At 36.7% G+C, this 20,525-nt stretch overlaps 1 protein-coding gene across 13 annotated transcripts in view; it reads right to left on the bottom strand.

The window, feature by feature from the left end:
• usp54a (ubiquitin specific peptidase 54a) overlaps positions 1 to 20,525 on the bottom strand; it is a 307,359-nt gene that overhangs the window by 165,095 nt on the left and 121,739 nt on the right. The gene's annotated exons all lie outside the window — the stretch shown is intronic.

The raw sequence follows: 20,525 nt of genomic DNA, 5'->3' as shown, positions 1-20,525 counted from the left end.
AAAGGAACAGGTCTGACAAGAAAAACGTGATCTACATTTCTTGTTTGTTATATATACACAAGGATCTAGATTCTAGAAACTGCTTTCTGGGTGCGGTTCCATACTTTATTCCAGTTGATGATACCATACCAGTACTTAGAAGAAAAATTAAATTGAATATTAGAAGGTACCATACTTTACCACTCCCTAAAAAGATGGAGTTTGGTCATAACTACAGACATATATATACAAATTCATTTAGCATTTGAATGCTTACTGTGGCATAATCATGTATGTATTTCCACAGTTTCTAGGGCCAGCAATAAGACACTTCAACCAAACCACAATGCCCTTAGACAATAGATAATACAGTGAACAGTATATTTTTATCAGCATCTTAATGTAATTTTTCCCTGGAGGAAGATTCTCTAATAATGAAAAGAAAATAACAGCTATCTAATAATGAAAAGAAAATAACAGCTAACACTAATAAAATTAAAATCTAAACATTTTATGATTGCTGCATGAGAATAAATAGAAAGATTAGACAGGATTGTTTTATTTAAGACATCTTATTTGCAAACACTCTTCAATGCTGGTTTTCTAACATTCAGGTTTCAGGCTTTGTTACTAGGACAGTTTGTCGTTTGTGATAAAAATCAAAATAATTATATTTTGAAAAGTCAAAACACTACTGATGCTTTACATTTCTGAATATCTTTCTTTGGTTGATATCTACCCTCCCTTTAAAGTCTTTGTTGCTTTGAAAGTCTCATGCATAACTGACTAGACAAATGCAATTGCTTATGCCTGAACCCTTGCAGAATTATAACAGCAGCACTTGTGGCCTTAATTACAGCAATTATGTGATATTTCAAAAAGACCACATCACAGTTTTCCCTGCTCTATTCTAAATATGTGCTATATCTGATTTCATAGAATTAATTATATTTTAGTTGTACTGCTGGACACTGATTTGACCTCAAAATCCCAATAACAACTGCAACTATAGTGTTTGCTAACAAATTCTTAGCATAAAGTGATCGGTTATGCTGGCACTTCTCTGTGATTACGTGAGGCTACGCGACTCTCACTGCATTAAGTATTTTATCCCCCTCTACTTTCAAAATAACAGTAAGAGCTGAGCCACACCAATGCCTGGCCAATGTGGAAATTTTGAAACACTGACTTAAGTTTTATTTTGAAATGAACACACATTATACTACAGTTCATTTCATCTCCATTGTAGACTAGTTATAGGTACCGAGACAGTTGCTAGATTTTTATATACATTATTAGAACAAAAATGTATAAACACACGTATATAGACACAATAACCACTTTCCTTAACACAGTCTATAAAGAAATTACTAAAAATACATAAAACAACTAAAACAGAAATTTCACTCCGATCCAAAAAATTGAAAAAATAAAATATGCCTTTTATCACTGTAGTTTGTAATTATGTATTATTGGCACATAGTTTTGGGACAGCATACTGTAAATAGGTTTATTTTCTGCATTATCACTTAATATCCATTATTCTTAGCTGAAGAATTTTGTTTCTGTTCTAAAGCTGTGCAAATAAAACAAACGCCATCTTGGTTCGTCATTCTCAGACACTGAGAAATTAAAATTTGAAAGCCACAAATCTAACATTAATCACCAACTCACTGTGTTATATATGATTTAGATGAGGAACCTGTGCAAAAAATAAAAATGCTATTGTTTAGTAAGACTTCACATCAGCAAGCTCAGAATCGTAGTAAATGGAGAAAAATAATTACAGGTTTTACAGGTTTAGTACTGATTATCATTTTTAAAAGATTATGAAAATATAAGCAACCAAAAGAGTTTAATTTGAAACAGCAGCTAACCTGACAATTAATACATGTCTGGCAAAAGTCTACCTAATGTTAGTATCAATGAGAAAACTGATTTCTTAAACAACTTAAACTGTGCAAGACTGCAGGCTGAGCAGTCAGCTTAGCGATCTAGAACTACTCATGTACTAGTAATAGCATAATGCTACTGGTTAACCATCTAATGAAGTCAGATATTCTGCCTAGCTAAGTCTTAAATGCCAAAGACCAAGACAGCAAACAATCTACCTTTTCAGTCCATGGCTGTCCAAGACTGAGATACTGGAGCATGTAGTATGGACACAGTAAGAAAAGAAATGTCATTACCTTCTTGGATTCAGGACACAATATTGGGAGTACAATAAGCAATGTTTATCCTCATGTATAGTAGCTGTCAAGGTTAGTAAACACATGCTGCTTTATTATTTACAACAACCGATTTGCTTGGCTTGCAACTGGACTGTTTTAACAGCTTACACGTAGAGCATCTAAAACCAAATAGTTTGTGCTATTACAGGTCACCCCTCTATTTCCAATGAAGTTGTGGCTAGGTCGTGCTTATATGACTATAAGCATGCAGGTGCCAGCAAGTGTTTTTCATGCTGCAGTGTACCTCTACACTTAATGTGACTGCAATAGTATGTTTTCATTCTCATGCTAAATAAGCAAAACTTGCATTTTGAAACACTCCAGCTTTGCCTTGGGGTAGTGCATATTTGTAAATGTACCTCTCTCACACATAGGCCTACTAACTTCTTAGGGCTCGTTTATACTTCACGCGTTCCCAGCATTCATTTGACGTGTCCTCTGAGCAGATCCTCTGAAATTAACGCGACGCATGCGCAAGTTGCAGTAGCAGCAAAAAGTCGGGGGGGCGCAGTGAGATAAAAGTCGGAATGTGACATCAGAGTCTCTGGCTACTATCTACTTGTGACAGAAAGCCACTTTGCGGATCCTACGATATCGATGTGTGCGCTTCGATGTTTGATGAATGGTTTGATGTAGTGAAGCAAAACGGCAACATACAAATGACTTTGTGGTGCTTTTATAGTCAAGCGTCGCATATTCCCGATCGTATTGACACAATACATTTTAAAAGTCTCACATACTGTCTTCTGTGCTGTCTTTTTTTTCTATGGCTTCCTCTGGACCTGACAGCAGCGGCAAACAGCAATAGATCACCACACAGAACACATTAAATGTATGATATTCCAACTCTCTGCACATTTAGAATCCTGAGATTTATACTTGATATAATTTTCATGATGAAATGCATTAAAATGTGTTACATTTTACAGATAAATCGCTAATTTTGTTTAAATAATATATACTGCTAATAATTACACACATGGGGGTGACACGGTGGCAGAGCGGTAGCACTGCTGTCTCGCAGGGAGTCACATCGCTGGTATTCTCTGCCTGGAGTTTGCATGTTTTCCTTCTGGGTTTCCACAGTGTGCTCCGGTTTCCTTCCAAAGATATGCAGATTTGGCGACACTAAAATGACGCTAGTGTGTATGTGTGTGCTTGTATTCACCTTGCAATAAGCTGATGCCCGTCCAGGGATTGTTTCTGCCTCATGCCCAATGCTTGCTGGAATGGACAAATCCCTGGATTGATGGATTTAATCATTAAACATCCTTTTCAGAGATATTGCTGTAAGGTGTCGTTAGGTCTTATCTATTTAAATAAAATTTAATCCTAACCACTTTTCAAATTGCTTTTTCACAAATATAAATGAACACAAAACTTAAGGGAGCAAGAAGCCACCATTTTGTTTTTATGAAACAAGTGAGCATGCAAGTGAGTGTGAGAATGGGAAAAAGAGAAAGGCATCTTAATAACAAAAGGAAAACACGCTGTACACATGAAACCTCACCTCCCAATGTTTAATCAAACATCAGCTACATAAGCATAAAACATGAAATAATTAGTGCAGCCTTCCACTGCACAGGATCTCTGTGCAAATGTTTACATGTTTCTGACACTTTAGACTAAACATTTACCAAATTTCCTGAATTTTAACATCCTTAACTGAATTTAATGACACTTTGACATACAGTACCATGGTAAACTGAACAATAACAGTTGAATTCTCATTGAAAACCAAATGTTCCTATAAAAAAAAAGGATGCATAAGTAGTGTTGGCAAGCAAAACAACAAACTTAAATGGACTGTGGCATGCAAAACATGAAAGAAGGAGCCATAAGCAGAACCTTGACACAAACCTGACAGATACTCAACATTTATGATAATGACAGAACTAAGCATGTCACAAGAACTGATACTTGAGCTTGAAACTGATACAAATATTCCAAAAACATGATAGTACTAGACTTTGCACAGTAACAGTGGCACTAAATGAGAGTTGGCACTGCACTCATACGTGCCTGCAGGAAGACAAATTACTCCAAAAGGCAAAATAATATATAACAAAAACATAAGTGAGAAGTACATATAAAAATGGCTCACAGTGGTGAGGATACAGCACCACATCAACACATGTCAAAAAGAAAAAGAAGAGAAGTCATGTTTGGAAATGCTTTGTGTTCACACAGGAGAATTTTACAGCATAACTGTGAGAATCATACTTATTTAAAAATAAAAAAGCCACAACATATACACACACAATACTTTTATATCATGAGTTAGTTCAGAAACACAATTGTTCATGCTTTCAGAGTGCAATAATATAAATAATCACACTGAGATGTAATCATTTAACTCGCACAACTATAAGACTTTTAATGTTGTGTCCCACATAGCCCCAAAATAGGAACAGTGACTTTGCATTCATTCTCTGACTGCACTGAGCACGTCTATAGGTGAGCATTTAAGTATTTATCCATTTTCTAACCTGTTTATACAGTTCATCGAAATGGGGAAAACATCACACACATCCACTGTTAAGCATGTTGAAGTGTGCACACTGGCACTGCTAACAATAGTTTGTAGTAAGCAAAAATCAAGGCGAGATTCAAACAAAGCATCTATTTGGCTTCTCTACACTAGCAATGAAATTTGTTACTACCAAAATAAAATTTATTTAGTGCTTTGAAGCATAAAGAATTACGACTATGCCAGATAGCAGGAAAGATGTGCTAAATCTATTGTCATTTATTGTCATTCATTCAGTTTTTGAAGCCAGTTTAATGTTCATTAATATAACCCCTCACATGTTATGACCATAATGAAAGTACATGTCATATCTGAAAGGTAGCTTGGGAAATGTAATGCAGTCTACCAGTTACACTGCAGATCCATTTAATATTCTAATTATAGATTAGTGCACAAGAACAAGAAAATATGAACACATAACTCCAGTTATTAAATCCTTACACTGGCACCCTGTTAAGTTTAGGACAGATTTCGAAATCCTCCTTTTAACATATAAGCATTAAATGGCCAAGGTCCGGCTTATTTGTCTGAACTTATGACTTACAAACCAGATCGCACATTAAGATCTCAAGATGCCGGACTGCTTATGATTCCAAGAATTAATAAAATAACAGTGGGAGATCGAAGCTTTTAGTTACAGAGCCCCTAAACTGTGGAATGGTCTGCCTGCTACTATAAGAGATGCCCCTTCGGTCTCACCTTTTAAATCCCAGCTGAAGACTCACTACTTCAGTTTAGCATACCCAGACTAGAGCTGCTGATTAACTGTACAGACAGCATCTGACAGCATCTCTGTTGTTAGTCATTAGCACTAAAACATAAGTAACATGATAGTTATAATTTGTTACTAACCCTCACATATTCCGTTTCTCTTCTCGGTACTCAAATGTGGCACTTGGTGCCACGGCCCACCTGCCAAGTTGTTTTGCCTGCCTAAGGTAAAGTAATCCCTGATGGAAGATCGCAGAAATCATGGGGTAGAGGGGTTAAATAAAGACAAAGTACAGTTCACTTACAAAAGAACACAGCCTTTGGACAACTGACTACATGTATGGGGCCTAACCCAATATTAGCCAGTATTCAGTAAATAATAAATAGGACTAAACTAAACACAGTTTCTTGTTCCCCCTTTACACTGACAGCAAAAAATGTAACACAGGTTTATCTATATATTTTTCATTTTCATTTCGCACTTATGTTGTGGGTCAACTAAGCACTAACTGAAGACACAGGCTATATATTAATTGCGTGTTGACTGAGGCAGCTAAAATGAGCATTGCAAACATTGGAAAAGCTCCTTAAAATTATGACTTTAAAGCAGTTATAACAAAAAGAAAATCAGAAATGTGTACTGTATAAAAACATTAAAATGCAGCACTTTACAAAAGCTAATAGTGTCTAGTGAATGTCAGTTAACTGGTTTCTCAATGACTTAACAATAACAAAAAACATAATCTTTCTTCAAAGAGTTTGATCATAAATGGACATATGGAAGGTTTCCCATTACTCCCATTCTAAAATCTAGCTATGTGTGTCAAAGAGTTTGATCATAAATGGACATATGGAAGGTTTCCCACTACTCCCATTCTAAAATCTAGCTATGTGTGTATGCACACAGATCTATTAAGCTAAAGTACTTAGAAGAAATTTGGGTGACCCTGGGGAAAGGGTTCACTATGGTAAATGTTTTGGAAAGGACTGCATTAATGTATAAAAACAAGTACTCTAGACAAGCAATTACTGAGAAAAAATAAAGTGTAAAGGCATATATGTTACAGTTCTGAAAAGCCAAAAGAACCACATAAATATTAGGATAAGACATAGTCAAGGCAAAAAAAATGGTTATGCCTTAAAGAAAAAACATAAATTTAACATATTTAAGAGTAGTCAAATACAATATATACATTAGGTCTAACTTAATATGATATCCTTTTAAAATACCTTCCCAAAATACTCATCTGTTTCATATGCTAACAATGTCTGTTAATTAAATTTTGTGCTACCACTGAAAGGCAAAGTTGCTTTTTCCTGAAGTCAAGGGGCACACAATTGTTTCCAAGGAAACAAGCTATAGGCTGAAGCAAACAACAATTAAAAAGAAACCTAAGACAACAAGCCAGGTGGCAACACTCCCCTCCAGCTGAGTCAGGGGGAGCAGTGAATCCACAAATAAAGTCACATCAGTATGCGTTTAAAGATAACCCAATTCTCTTTAAGTTATTCAGGGTCTATATAATCTACATCAAGTGGAAAATTTATTTTCAATCTTTGATACATATGTAAAGATTTAAGACCCAACAAAATTACCCACTGATCATCATTATCAACTACAGTCTGTGTTTCTTACATTTAAGATAAACAGAACTCAAAAAACAAGAACCCCAAAAGAAAACATCTTCAGTCAGAAAAGTAAAAAATCTTAACACATTGCACACACACATTTTATTAAAAAGTATTACAGGCACACCAGTGAAAACAGCATGATTCAAACAGTCCTTCTTTAACTCTTATGAATTTGACATCTGACACTGGCACCAAACAGATCAACTATCCTGAACAAATGCACATGCGCACACTGAATGCTGCTTCTGTTAATTCAGGCTCCTCTTACTAAATGACAGTGAGTGGATGAGGGGGTGGGGGGCCTGGACTGAAACGTTTTTCAGTAGACGTCCGCTCACGATGAGCAGGATGCGTTACTGCTGACAGTTGCTATGGAAACAAGCTTTTGAAAAGCTTAGGCACATCATTTCAAGCTGTAACTCTTTAGCCCTAAGACCATAACTGGTCTCTCTGCCTAGCTCCTACCCCAAGAAAATATCATGATTGGTGCCTAAGTTATTTATTAAGTATTAAAAACTCAGGAGAGGAGCTGTGAAATGTATATGATTTTTTTTTAAACAGGAAATGGTTATAATCACAAACGCAATGTATACACATGAATATACTTATCAGCAGTAGAATGTAATTAAAAAATTTTGCTCTTCAAACAATAACAGCAAAATCAGGTCACTAAAAAAATGACTACGGTTTCAATGCTTAAAATAGCAACATATTTAAGGCAGTGCAATGTTTCTTGTATAAAAACTCAAGTCATCACCTGTTTATAGCAAGGCCAATTTCTTAATGATTGTTGATAAATACTTTTAGTTGTATGGTGGTATTTAAATTACAGGGATGACCTCAGTCAAGAAGATAATGTCAGCTCTGCATCCACAAAATGCAAGAAAGAGGTCAGGTGACAGGTCTAGCAACGCCACTGCTGGCAGAATAGCAAACTCATATTGGGAGTTATTAAGTATGACATTCTGTCTTGAGGTTTTCTAAAGATAGTTAAGTGAGTTCAGCCTGGTATTTAAAGAGATATCACATTCTAAGATGCCACCCAGCTTTTTCATTTATGCTGCATTGTTAAAGTAAACTGGCAAAAAATAATCCTTAGAAGAACAGGATGATTGGTTGTTTTCAAAAAAGTCTTATCAAAAACCTACAAATCCACAAAAAAAATCTTTAAAAATACTAGAAAGCTGGATCATATAGCTAACCAGTTAAAATGAAACACACCTTTGCCTAAAAAAAAATAACCGTTTTAAAATACTGATTTTGTTCTAAAATACAAACACAAAAAAGCGCTGTGCAACTGCATTAAATTTGCACCACTGTAAAAAAAAATCAAACTGCCTTTTACTGGTACACAAAACCACTATTACTTATATTAAAAAAAAAATTTTGAAAAATAACATAAAATTGTTTAAACAAAAAAAAAAACTAAGTCAAATCAAATGAGATCCTTTCATATGAACTCAGAAGGAAGTTACTGGGTTAGGGGCACATGGTAACAAGTATCCTTGAATATCCAGGTCAAGACCTAATGTAATTAGTTGGGTTTGCATTATTTGTGAATACCACCTCAGAAAATTTTTCCTGTTTGAGCATGCAAAACACAGACAGAAATAGGAGGTGTTAACAATGACCTGACCAAAAAAATAAACTCTGGCCATAACAAATTAAAAAGTCTACAAGTAGTTTAATCATTTTGTGATATTGCTTGCTAAAGTTAGGTATTTAAAAAGTGTATTGAAAACACATTTATGAAACAAGGCTATTCTACTTCACCTGTACAGTATGTGCAGTGCAATTCACAAACACCGATATCCACCAATAAAGAGAATGGAGCACACAGATGGTACAAAGGCAATGGTAAGACAATGGGTATAGGCAACGTAACTAGTTCATGGAACTTTCAAACATCTTTATCATCTCAATATTTATACACTGGTGCTTGTTGGGCCGGTTTTGTTTATGTATGTAAAGGATGTACATTTGATCTTTTTCTTCTGTGGATAAAAAATCCACTCACATCTGCATTTTAAATCATATGTGCAATACATAAAACTTTGAGTAGTGAGAAAAGCACTATATAAATGCAAAGAACTATTATTATTAATTAAAACCATGTTGGAAGTAGCTACAATAATTCCTTATGTTAAAGTAAATGCTCCAATACATTTACAAAACTATGTGGTCCAAACCACACCTGGGAGGTAAAATAAAAATCACACATGCAGTTGTGTGGTTTCAGTCAGAACACTTCTAACAGTTTTTGATAAGCCTGCTTCAGCACTGCTGAGGCAATCATAATAATTACAAGCAGCAGTGGCTTTAATGTATGACTACAATCCTTTTCTTTAAGAAAATCAGACACTCTGCCTGTGGAATTGCTTTTTTCCCTCCTTCATTTTCCTGCCTGAAGAGTAAGCTCCCACAATTGTTACATGTTTTACTGAACAAGCACTTAGAATACCACAGCAAGACATTGAAAATAGTGTTCACTTAAGTATGTGCCTTCTGTTACCAGGGATTAGTCACATGGTTCTTTCACTCCTATTGCAAAAGCACGATAAAACAAATCAATGTAAAAGCCATGGATTATTATATTTAACATTCCCACCATCAAAACAGCATATAAAAGGTGGAATTATAATTATACTACACTCACATGGAATAAATTACCATGTAGTGTGGTAGGCAGGAACACTGTAGTGTTATTTTGGTGAAATTGATCAGATGGGATTGGCAAGCTTTGTTGGGCTGAATGTCCTGTTCTTGTCAAAATGGTTTTAACGTAACAATGCACTGTTAATGTAACAATGCACTGTATTGTATCAACCACTAGCCATAATCCAACCATTTTAACCCATGTCAGTGTCAAAATGGCCAGTGTATATGCTAGCATTAACACACACGCAAGTACAAGCACATTCACTTCGCCTATTAAAATGATTCTCCCTCCTTGAAGTTTTTACATTTTATTATACAATATTGAATCACAGTGGGCTTAATTTGAATCTTTATTCAAGTGAGAAAGCAGATCTCTAAAAAGTTGTCAAAATGAATTACAAATATAAAAACATAAAATAATCGATCGCATTCACCTCTTCAAAGCAGTATTTATTAGACGCAGCTTTACCAGCAATTCCAGCCTTGATTCTTTAAAGAGTCTATTTCTGTTGATCAATGTCAAAATATCCAAAGTAATTCTATTGTGATCCACTGCAGCAGAACAATAAAATGTGAAATGTTCCAACTGGGTGAATGGTTTTATAGGCACTTTTCATAGGGGTTCTCAGGTCAATAAATTGTTTCTTGAAACATGGCTAAAAGAAGAGGTTGTCACGAGGGTTGGGGGGCATCACCATTTTAACTGAGTAAACCAACGTTGCTTTTTTTACAATTCAAGTAATTTTTCATTTGGTAACAAGGTATCCCCATTAGTAATATCAATGTACTGTAACAATTTACAAAAGTACTTTGTTTAATATACAAACACATGGATGGACAAATTTGTCGCTAAGTAGCAGTCAACCTAGCCAATCTGAAAAATCTTAGGCTTTAAAGTAAATGAGCGTGGTCAGCTAAAGGATTCAGTCAAAGTTATGCGTCAACTAAGCAGGAAGACTGTTGTTGCAAAAGATTCACAAAAACAACCTTGTAAAGTCAGTTGTGTGTGTACCATTTAGCAGACTACACAAGTTTAGCCAATGCTGCTAGCTAGCATAAGCACTAAAGGCTCATGTGCAATGAAAACACAAGCTGCTGCTGTTTGGCTTATACTAAAAAGAATAGATAAAGTGTTAAATCCAGCACCAGTGGTAGGATACTGTCAGCACACTACAACTAGCTTTCACAGGTATACATTTTCAAAACTGCATGTACTATCTTCTTAGTAGAAACTGTAGTTTTTCTCAAATACTGAAAAAATGTGAGGGAAAGCATACGGAGAATAAACAACCAGTCACTGTCATTGAACAATTCAAGTGGGATTTATCTCACCAGCTCGCTTCGCTCGCCAACCCCTGGTGTTGGGAAATGACAAAGAGCGTGATGTATGAATGAGATATAGAATAGTGTGAAGGTGTAGATGATGCAAATAGAAAGCAAACAATAAAGTGTGTGGCATAGTGTAAAGGTTTATTGGAAAATTTCTTTGTACACGCCGTTTAAGTGTAAAAGGTAATTCCAGGTCAGAACTTGTAAGGTCAATGAAGATGGTCATTGTCGTGATCAGAGTCAACTTTGTCAGAGCTTAGAAAGAGTTGTGTCTCTCCAGGAAGTACAGTAATGCAATGACTTGGGTATTTATGTTTTCCACATTAATATTTTTTGGACATAATATAGTGTGTTGTGTTAAAAGGGGCATTTGGTCTAATGAGATTTCTTCTCTGTAACTAAGTCATCGCAGATAAAGGCTTGAGGAATTGTAATAATATCTGGGTGAAGTCTATCTGTATTGGTAAGTGTACCATCTCCCAGTTGTAATAACCAATTGTTATGATCTGGATCTGGACATCGCATGTTTTGTACTAACTGTATCTTTTGAAAGCAATGCCAATTGTCTGCGTATTTTAAGGTGCACTGAACAATAGCTGAGCGCATGGCATGTGGAACAATAGCTAAGCACTGTCTAAAATCTCCTCCTAATAAAAGAACCTTTCCTCCAAAGGGAATATTATTATTCATCAACGTTTGTAGAAGTTTATGAATGGTGTTGAGTAAGTGACTGGATGACATTGTACATTCATCAATAATTAACAGTTTTGCAAGACGGATGTCACGTGCAGTGCTACTGTTTATGTTCATAGTGGATAGCGATTTGTAGGATCTAATGCAGTTCATAAAGTTTTTACTTTCAGGTACATCGTTAGTTAGAAGGTTCTGTAGATATTCAGGATATGAATGTAAAAGAGGCAGTCTAATTTGACCCATTTGAGAACAACGTGTAAATTCATTACTTGTATTGCTAGTTGTTTCTTCAGGGAAGTTAAGTGAATGACAATGATTGCAAATGACATTCATTAATCCCAATGAATTTTCCTGAATAGTGGACTCATTATTGAACGCGTTGTCAGCTAACGCAAGCGTTTAGCAGGTGTCTGTTGTTGATGTCCGTGACGTGTATGTTTTGCTTGTGCCGTTTGAGAGGCGCGTCGTTGTATGTCCAGTATTTGGGACGTGTTGTTTTGGAGCTGTAATCAATTTGCCTGTGCTGTGTGAGAAGCCCGTTGTAGTTTACGGCGTGCATTGTTTGTATTGAGCCTTGCCCGTTTTTGTATGTCGGTCAGTTGAGCTTTCTCTTTTTGAAGCCTTGCCTGCTTGTTTTCCGGCATTTCAGATGCGCGGTGTAGACGTCTGCGTTTATTTATTTTGTCCCCTCGCTGCAGTTTCTGTATGTCTGAGACGGGAGGCGTTTCAATTTGAAGCCGTGCGACGCGCGCTGCATGCGTCTACGTTCAGTGTGTCTGTCCATTTGGGTTCGTTTCTGTAACTGTGTTAGTTGAGCTTTGCGTTTTTGGAGCCGAGACATTTTTTCTTCTAGAAATATGGATAAGTAATAAGGAGGATCGCACTCACTGTTAATATGGAGCCTTTTCTGCGGTTGAACGGTTAATAGTGCCTCATTGTAATGAGATCCACCTATGCTGCATAGTGTGAATTGTGTTTGGTCCCATTATCCGAGCCGTATCGTTTTGTACCCGTGATCGTGAATTCATGACTTGTTTGTTCTTGAGCGTGAGAAATATGGATAAGTAATAAGGAGGATCGCACTCACTGTTAATATGGAGCCTTTTCTGCGGATGAACGGTTAATAGTGCCTCATTGTAATGAGATCTATGCTGCATAGTGTGAACGTGTTGAGATGACGTATGTTTAATACGGACGGTTCATTTAGAAATGGGGCTTTGTGTGTCATTTGTTATTTATGTTACTGTGGTCGTGGGTCTGAATCGTCGTTTTTGTGTACGTTTCGTGTGCTATGTCCGTAGTCTGTCCCGTTTCGTGTCCAATGGGCTTTGAGTGGTGCTCGCGGCTTCTTTTTTTTTGTGTGCTAGGGGCTTGTTGAATCCTCCTCTTTGTGTGTGTCCCGTTTCGTGTGCAATGGGTTTCGTGCTCCTTTTTTCTGTGGTCTGACTCCTTTTTTCTGTGCGTTACGCCTCATTTCTTATTTTACGTTGCATTCCATCCGGTTCCCGTTGCTTGCTTGGGGGGGGATGGTGGGGAGGATTTGTGGGGCGCCTGCGCAGTACGTCTTTTGCGTCCACGGCCCATTGCCGGATGTCCCTGTGTCCATCCGGTTTAGCATTTTCGGTTAGTAATGTGGATAGAAAAATTGATTTCATTGCACTAAGTGAAACGTGGCTTAGCTGAGATGGCACGGCTGTTTTAATTGAATCTGCACCTCCGGATTACAGTTTTACTCGTGCGGACCGCCAAGGAAAGAAGGGTGGCGGCTTAGCAAACATTTACTCGAGCCAGTTAAAATGTAAAGATGTCAGTTTTGGTAAATTCAAATCCTTTGAGTATCTCGCCATTGTTATTCATGGAGTTTCTCATGTTCTAGTATTATCCGTGTACAGACCTCCGAAATTCAACGCATCTTTCTTTGAGGAATTCTCTGACTTAATGTCAGCTTTAATTACGAACTATGACATGCTCTTAATAGTCGGTGACTTTAATTTTCATTTAGATAATCAGTGTGACCAAAAAGTAAAAGAATTCATGAACATCCTGGACTCTTGATTTGAGACAGCTCGTTAATCAGCCTACACATAAAGCAGGTCATACGTTAGACTTAGTGATTACTAAAGGACTAAAAGTTTATATAAAGCAGATCATTGATATTGGTCTATCAGACCATTTTCTTCTACTTTTTAATTTAGAAATAATGTAAGAAAACACTCATGAGAAGCATTTTGTTAAAAAACGCTTCTTTGACTCATCAGCAGCTTTAAAACTTACAAACATTCTAAACAATCAATCCGTTTATAGTGCCAACTATAATAGCGAGGATAATGTAAATAATAAGGTGGAAAGATTTAATACTAAAGTGAGAACTGCTGTTGACATAGTTGCACCTGTAAAGACAGTTAAAAAATCTTCTAGCATTGTTATACCCTTCTAGCATTGTTATACCATGGAAGACCCAAACAGTGTCTGATTTAAAGAGAACATGCTGTAGAGCTGAGCGTAAATGGAGGAAGACTAAACTAACTATCCACTATGAAATATTAAAAGTTAAAATAACAGAACACAATAATAACACAGTCCGTCTTGAGAGGCGCTGCTATTTCTGTAAGATTGTAAACAACAATGCTAGTAATCCCAGAGTCTTATTCTCGACAATTGATCGTTTGCTAAACCCAGGTAACTCAAAGGAATGCCTCCTAAGTACTTCCAGTAAAACCTGTGAGGCTTTTGCTGTATTTTTTAATCAAAAAATTAATGATATTAGAAATAACATAGTATATCTCCCCAACACTAAGGATCCTCCTAAACCCCAACATTCCGTTATAAACAAATTAAAATCTTTCACTAAGATAGATTTACCTGATTTACATAAAATAATTTCTCAACTGAAACCCTCCACCTGCACCCTTGACCCAATACCAACAAGTTTTTTCAAAAAAGTATCGGACGTGCTAATTGATATTCTTGACATAGTAAATTCGTCATTAGATACGGGGGTGTTCCCAGACTGTCTCAAGACTGCTGTAGTTAAACCCCTACTTAAGAAAAATAATCTTGACCCCTCTGCTCTTGAAAATTTTAGACCCATCTCTAACCTACCTTTCTTAAGTAAAATTTTAGAGAAGGCAGTCATTATGCAGTTAAATGACCACCTCAATAAACATGCTATTCTTGATAAGTTTCAGTCGGGTTTTAGAACAAATCACAGCACAGAAACTGCACTCGTTAAAGTAGTAAATGACTTGCGGGTAAATGCAGACAGAGGCCATTTATTTGTTCTCATCCTCTTAGATCTGAGTGCCGCATTTGACACCATTGATCATGATATTCTTAGAAATCGCCTTAGTCAATGGGTGGGCCTCTCTGGCAGTGTCTTAAATTGGTTTGAATCCTACCTGGCAGGGAGAAAATTCTTTGTTAGTTGTGGTAATTACAACTCAAAGACACATGATATCCTATATGGTGTTCCACAAGGCTCTATCCTGGGTCTGCTGCTCTTCTCAATCTACATGCTTCCGTTAGGTCAGATTATCTCAGGGCACAACGTGAGTTACCACAGCTATGCTGATGACACACAGCTGTATTTATCAATAAATAGCACCTGATGACCTCGATTCTATTGAATCACTAACACAATGTCTGACTTGTATTTCAGAATGGATGAATAGTAACTTTCTCAAGCTAAATAAAGAGGAAACTGAAATCTTAGTGATTGGCAATAATGGATAAAATGAGGCTATTAGAAATAAACTAGGATTAAAACTCAAGACGGAGGTAAAAAGCTTAGGGGTAACTGTTGACTGTAATCTGAATTTTAAATCACATATTAATCAGATCACTAGGACAGCATTTTTTCACTTAAGAAACATAGCAAAAGTTAGACATCTTATATCATTGAAAGATGCTGAGAAATTAGTTCACGCGTTTGTTTTCAGTCGACTAGATTATTGTATCGCTGTCCTCTCAGGAATACCCAAAAAAGACATAAATCGTTTGCAACTAGTACAGAATGCAGCTGCTAGAATCCTAACAAGGAAAAGAAAATCCGAGCACATCTCTCCAGTTTTGATGTCACTACACTGGTTACCTGTGTCATTCAGAATTGACTTTAAAACACTGCTTATGGTTTATAAAGCCTTAAATAATCTCGCCCCATTTTATATATAGGAATGTCTGACATCTTATATTCCAAATCGTAATCTCAGATCCTCAAATGAGTGTCTCCTTAGAATTCCAAGAGCAAAACTTAAAAGAAGTGGTGAGGCGGTCTTCTGCTGTTATGCACCTAAAATCTGGAATAGCCTACCAATAGGAATTGGCCAGGTTAATACAGTGGAGCACTTCAAAAAACTGCTCAAAACAATATTTTAACATGGCCTTCTCATAATTTCACTGTAATTTAATCCTGATACTCTGTATATCCAATTCATTATAATAACTATCCATGGTAGCTCTAAAATGTGTACTAACCCCTATTTTCTCTTCTTTCTTTTTCTGGTGTCCTTTTGATGGTGGCTTTCGCCACCACCATCTACTCAAAGCACCATGATGTTCCAACAGTGAAGAATTAAAAGCCAGAAGTCTGCATGTCCATCATCATCAAGACCTTCCGTGAGAACCCTAGACACAAGAAGACTATTTCATTTATGTTAGGTAGAATGCCCAGAGAGGACTGGGAGGTCTCGTGGCCTGGAACCCCTGCAGATTTTTTTTTTTTCTCCAGCCATCTGGAGTTTTTTTTTTGTTTGTTTTGTTTTTTCTGTCCACCCTGGCCATCGGACCTTACTCTCTTTTTTTATGTTAACTAATATTGTCTTATTTTAATTTCTTATGTTGTTATATTTTTTTTTGTAGTTACTGTTCTTCATTATGTTTAGCACTTTGAGCTACGTTTTTGTATGAAAATGTGCTATACAAATAAATATTATCTTTGATCGATCTAATCAACTGTTGATTGACAATGATATTGGCCATTGTCACAAGCCTAATATATACTGTGCATTAGTGCTGGGCGGTATGACCAAAATTCTGCATCACGGTATTTTTCAAAATTATAGTGGTTTCACTGTATTGGACGGTATGTTTTTCCCCATGCATTAGTGGATGTTAACCACATTTTCCACTTAAATTACTGGCTAAGAATAACCTATTCCACTGTCATGAGAATTGTGCAAAAAAAACATGGCCCCATAAAGTGATCAAGTTTTCAAGGGGGTGGCACTAATGAAGAGAAGGAATCACACTGCATGACAGATGCAGTCAAAATATAGAGCCTTTTTATTGAATAAAGTTTGCAAACAACAAACTAAAATTTTGACAACATATTTTCAACCATCCAAAGAGGCATTTAGACTTAGTAAAATATCCAGAGGTGCTTGTCAAAAGTTGTATTGCACTGAACATGTCTCAGAAAAGGAACAAATAGTATAAATATTTTTTGTAAACCAACTACACTTTGTTAATGTTAACAATCTCTGTCCACTGACATGTTAAAGTGACTTTTTAAACAACTTTACCATCATTAAACTGCATAATATTTAAACTAATAAATAATAACAATAAAATTAATAATGGTGCAACTTCCAGTAATAATACTATTACTTCCAAGACTTCAAGCCCGGGTGCATTACACAGTATTCACCAAATTAAAATAAAATAAAACAAGTGCAACTTGGTGATGACATCTTTACCAACTGAACCATCATTAAGGCAAACTGTATTAATATGGACCGTGCTTCAAGCTAAGCTATATACAGTAATCCCTCCTCCATCGCGGGGGTTGCGTTCCAGAGCCACCCGCGAAATAAGAAAATCCGCGAAGTAGAAACCATATGTTTATATGGTTATTTTTATATTCTCATGCTTAGGTCACAGATTTGCGCAGAAACACATGAGGTTGTAGAGAGACAGGAACGTTATTCAAACACTGCAAACAAACATTTGTCTCTTTTTCAAAAGTTTAAACTGTGCTCAATGACAAGACAGAGATGACAGTTCAGTCTCACAATTAAAAGAATGCAAACATATCTTCCTCTTCAAAGGAGCAAAAAAATCAATAGGGCTGTTTGGCTTGTATGTATGCGAAGCACCGCGGCACAAAGCTGTTGAAGGCGGCAGCTCACACCCCCTCCGTCAGGAGCAGAGAGAGAGTGAGAGTGAGAGAGAGAGAGACAGATAAAAAAAATCAATACGTGCCCTTTGAGCTTTTAAGTATGCGAAGCACCGTGCAGCATAGTTAAAAGCTGCACACAGAAGGTAGCAACGTGAAGATAATCTTTCAGCATTTTCAGACGAGCGTCCGTATCGTCTAGGTGTGTGAACAGCCCCCCTGCTCACACCCCCTACGTCAGGATCACAGATAGTCAGCGCAAGAGAGAGAGAAAGAAAAGTAAGCTGGGTAGCTTCTCATCCATCTGCCAATAGCGTCCCTTGTATGAAATCAACTGGGCAAACCAACTGAGGAAGCATGTACCAGAAATTAAAAGACCCATTGTCCTCAGAAACCCGCGAAGCAGCGAAAAATCCGCGATATATATTTAAATATGCTTACATATAAAATCCGCGATGGAGTGAAGCCGCGAAAGGCGAAGCGCGATATAGCGAGGGATTACTGTACATAAATAATAAAACTGCAACTTGCATTTATAATGTTATTTGTGGTATAGCCCTACAGAAGCGTATTAGGGCCATGGTGAAGAAAAAAAAAATACGGACACAGTGAAGAAAAAAAAAAAAAAAAAACTGTCGAGAATAAAGTCAACATTTCCACTTTATTCTCATAAGTTTATTTTGTCATTAAAGTAGAATGTTGTAAACTAAACTTCATCCTAAATCAATTTTTAATTTACTAGATTTTCTCAAACCCTGTCATAAGTTAATGTAGCACATTAAATGTTTTGTGTTAAGTGTTCCCCAACCCAGTTGTTAATTACAACGCGCTTCTTAAACTGACTTCCTCTTGCACTGAGGAGGCGCAGGCTGCGATCGCCGCACAGAATACATTCACTTCATGATATTCCTGCTCTCTGAAAATGTAGAATGGTAAGATAAATGAAATGCATTAAAGCAGGTATTAAACATGCACGGTGGTGTGGTGGTAGTGCTGCTCCCTCGCAGTAAGGGGTCCCCAGGTGTACGTTCAGTGTAGAGAACTTTATGGCAGGTGTGACGAGGCTCCAAAAAACTGGATGTATGAATGGGTATTGCACAGGTTTAACTTAAATATTGGGTTTGTGATCTGGTGGTCGGAGACACGAACACAGAATTCAATGAATGTTCTTCTGAGCAGGCTTTCTTTATTGCATGCGTGCTGTCTGACGTACCAAACCCCCAGTTCCTATCCTTCCTTTTTCTTTCTCAACATAACCAATCACCACACGATAAACATCTTTGTGAAATTAAACTAGTTATAAACTTAGACCATGGAGCGTTCAGAACTTTTGAAAAAAATCTTCATTATACATGTTAATTATGCCATCCATTCAGGGTTGCACCCATCCCAGCAAACATTGTGCGTGAGGCAGGAGCAAATCCTGAACAGGGCGCCAGCACATCGCAGCATGAATACAAGCAATACATACACTAGCAGGGTCAATATAGCATAACAAAACTTCACATCCTACATGACTTTGAAAAAAACTGAAGCACGTCAAGTAAACCCACCAGAAAAACATGCAAATTCAAGGCAGGGAACACCCGGGACCCCCTTGCTGCGACGCAGCAGTGCACCCCCCACGCCACTGTGCCCCCACATGATGAATACATGCTTTAATGCATTTCATCATGAAAATGATATCAAATATTTATCTTAGCATTCTAAATGTTCAGGGAACAGGAATATCATGAAATTAATGTATTCTGTATGGTGATCGCTGACTGCGCCTCCTATTAGTGCAAGAGGAAGTCAGTTTAAGAAGCACATAGCGATTAACATGGCTCGGGGAACACTTAACACAAAGCATTTAATGTGCTACATAACTTATGATGGGGTGTGAGAAAATCTAGTAAATTAAATATTCATTTTAAGATGATGTTTAGTTTACAATGTTCTACTTTAATGACAAATTACGAGAATAAAGTCAACATACCGACTTTAATCTCTACACAAACGGCGAGAATAAAGTCAACATGTCGACTTTAATCTCATCATAAGCATTGAGATTAAAGTGGAAATGTTAAGAATAAATTCAACATGTCATCACACTATATCACAGTATTGAAAAAAAAAAAATAAAAACAAGTACAACTTGGCTTACAGTATTATCCGGTAGTATAGAAATAGTATTCACACATTTGAACATAATGGTCCACATCCGACCTTTTAAAACCAAAGTATCTCCAGACAACAGAAACGGCTCCTTATTTCAGCAACAGTTCTTCTATGTCATCATGTTCAAGTTTATCGTCTGCTACAGCTTCAGTTTGAGAATGTTCTATGTCCATTTTTACTGTTCAATACCTCCACTAATGCATGTACTCTTTAGGCTATTTAAACCGGTGTTGTGGTACAAGAAAAATCCATAATATAAAAATAAACGTTTTTTGGTATAAACCGGTATACCGCCCAGCACTACTGTGCATATATGCACACATTTTATACATATTCATAAGCATACACACATACAGTGAATTCAGAGATTACTCAGATACCTTCATTTATTCTGTGTTTTTCTATGTGGCAGCCTTGTGCTAAAATCATTTAAATTACTTTTCCCCACAACATCAAGCAAAATTCAATGGCATAGCGAAAACATTATTTT

Source organism: Erpetoichthys calabaricus, chromosome 2 (genome assembly GCF_900747795.2).
Source record: "Erpetoichthys calabaricus chromosome 2, fErpCal1.3, whole genome shotgun sequence".
NCBI classification, from domain to species: Eukaryota; Metazoa; Chordata; class Cladistia; order Polypteriformes; family Polypteridae; genus Erpetoichthys; species Erpetoichthys calabaricus.
The sequence above is the reverse complement of the archived record's forward strand: the minus strand, read 5'-3'. Positions and strand labels throughout refer to the sequence as shown.